This window comes from Alosa sapidissima, chromosome 4 (genome assembly GCF_018492685.1).
Source record: "Alosa sapidissima isolate fAloSap1 chromosome 4, fAloSap1.pri, whole genome shotgun sequence".
In the NCBI taxonomy this organism is placed as follows: Eukaryota; Metazoa; Chordata; class Actinopteri; order Clupeiformes; family Clupeidae; genus Alosa; species Alosa sapidissima.
Genome location: NC_055960.1, coordinates 38,184,317 through 38,187,026, shown reverse-complemented (window position 1 = coordinate 38,187,026; position 2,710 = coordinate 38,184,317).

The following is a 2,710-nucleotide window of genomic DNA, read 5'->3' as shown; positions in this document are numbered from 1 at the left end:
CATCTGTAATGTTCTATACTTGTCACACTGTTATCACTGATGCTAATAATTTAATATTGAGTGGTGAATTTGACCAACACTCTGCCAGTGGCTGGTACATGTACAATCTTAAATTCCACCACTGGTCCATAATGTCATATACGTAATCTTGATCATGTACAGCTATGTAAGGATATCGCAAATTGCAGACAGTGGCTATTCTCAGAGACAGGCTTTTTCTGTGATAGGCAAGACCAGCAAATTCTGACTCTAGGACTAAGAGATGGTTAAATGTTGAACCTCAACTCAGAAGAGTGTTCAGATTTGGCAAATAGAGGCAAAAGTTGTGGCAAATGTGTTTTCTTTAAAATTGGGAATGTTTTTGTTTAAGCATTCAACATTGTTTACTTAACTGTAAAGAAAAAATATGAGCAACATTGCAATTGCCATGAACATTCGCCTCTATTTGCCAAGCATGAATACATCTCTGTCTTTAGACTCAACATATCACTAAACTCCACTTCATAGTATACCCCTCCTGTATGCATATCTGTGGCATGTTCAAATAAGACAAATGGTGTGCACACATCATATGTGAGTTGTGTCTGTGTGGACAGGCCTACAGTCTAATGTACGTCAAGGTACAAGACTGTTAAAAATCTCCTGGCTTTGCAAAAATGTTTCAAATAACTTTTAAGCACAAATATGTGGTTGTTTCATCATTATAATAGGAAAAAGGAAGTTAGAGTGAGGTTAAAAATAACAACATTCTCACTTTGACAGAGATACATCATCAAAAAAAGTGTTGAGTTTTCTGTGTTTTCAGTATCAGAAACCAGGACATATATGTTATAAAATGAAGTTGCCAGATCTTTTTTTATTATTCATGTCAGGGTTCATTTCTATCTGCACTTCCTGTTCCTGTTTAGTACAGTGTGCTAATCCCATGATGGTTAGGCCTAACATAAAGAGGTCCGTATTTTCTTATGTCTTGAACGAAATGTGGGATTCACTATTTTGAGCTCACCCAAAATAAAACTTTCCTCTATCCATGATGCAGGACTTCTGCTCGTTTCTTGTGGTGAATAAAAATATATACGTATACAGTGGAAGAGATATGGGATGTGGATTTGAGAAATGACCTCAGGACAGACTCAAACCTGGTTGGCGCACATGGAGTAGACGCGAAAATCTCGAGCTCCCGTTTACCTTCGATAAAGTTTATCTATAACCCCATCTGACCAATGTTATACTACCAGTTATCTTCTTAAATTTATCTTTATTGCACTTTTCGGCACCTGACGACAAAAAATGACGTCCAAATCAGGGAAACAGAAGAAAGATGAGCAGACTAGCCTAACTATGGAAGCTATGACCACGCTCCTAGAACAGCACAGCTGAATTTAAATCCACCCTAGGAGCGATGGACTCTAAGCTAGATCAAATTCGCTCATTGGTGGAAGACCACAGCCAGCGAATCTCTTCACTGGAGTCTTTTTCGGATGATGCTGATCGTCGCCTGCGAGACCTGGAGAGACTGTGCTCAAGTCTACGTGATAACGCTTCCAAGTTAGCTACTAAAGTCTCTGACCTAGAGGGGCGCAGTCGGAGGCAAAACATTCGCATTCTGGGTCTACCAGAGGCTACTGAAAGAGGAAGCCTCACACAGTTCTTCTCGGACCTACTCACCGAGGTCTTCGGTAAGGAGTTACTTCCATCCCCTCCAGAAATTGACCGAGCGCACCGTAGTCCAGCGACCAAGCCCAAGCCAGGGGAAAGACCGCGTCCGGTTTTACTACGCCTGCATCGCTTCCAAAATAAAGATCTCCTGGTCCGGGAAGCCCGTAAAAAGGGGAAGCTAATCTACCAAGGCCACAACATTCGCGTTGTGGAAGACTACAGTTCCGACGTCATGAGCCAGCGAGTTGAATATAAAGACGTCGTGTCTGAACTGTACCAGCGCGGACTACGACCAGCTCTTCTCTACCCTGCCAGGCTGCGTATCACCCTACGCGGTCCCCGTGGCGAAAAGAAATGGCTGCAGTCGGATCGCGTCAGCAAATACAGATCGCGTCTACATGTGGAGGATGATCTCTGTGTGGCCGTCTCCACAATTAAACCAAGAATGGACTTGCCGTGTTCCGCGCATAGCGCGCATCCATCTCATTAGATGAGATTAACGCTGAAACATAGTTGCCAAAATGTAAATTTGCGCAGCAACAATATATGTTTGTGGATATTACCCTGACTGAGATATTCTTCTGTTAAAGCAACACCAAAGAGTTTTTTGTACATTAAAATATTGTTTCCAAAATCATCAACTCGTAACAGGGTGAACCGCACTATGCAAGTTTGCAGGTCGGGTAGCGGATCTGTAGTTCGATGGAATGAGACATAAGAAACTACAAATTTGACTTGCTTCTGATGTCGCAATACATCATACTTTCATAAAATCATGCAACATATTCTACCTTGTCTGTGGACATTATTTCCAAAGCCAGTGCTGGGTAAACAAATAGCGTGCGTGCGACAGGAAAAGTGCTTTGGTGTTGCTTTAAAATGGAAATTAAAGTAATGTTTCAAAGTTGCACTCATGTTACATGGATATTATTTTTTGACTAAGGTATTCTGCTTTTATCATATAGTAAAGTTCTATATGTAAAATCATAACAGGCTGCTCTGTTCTTTTGTGTTGTCGTTAAGCCCGTGTTTGGATAAGCCTAGTGCGTAT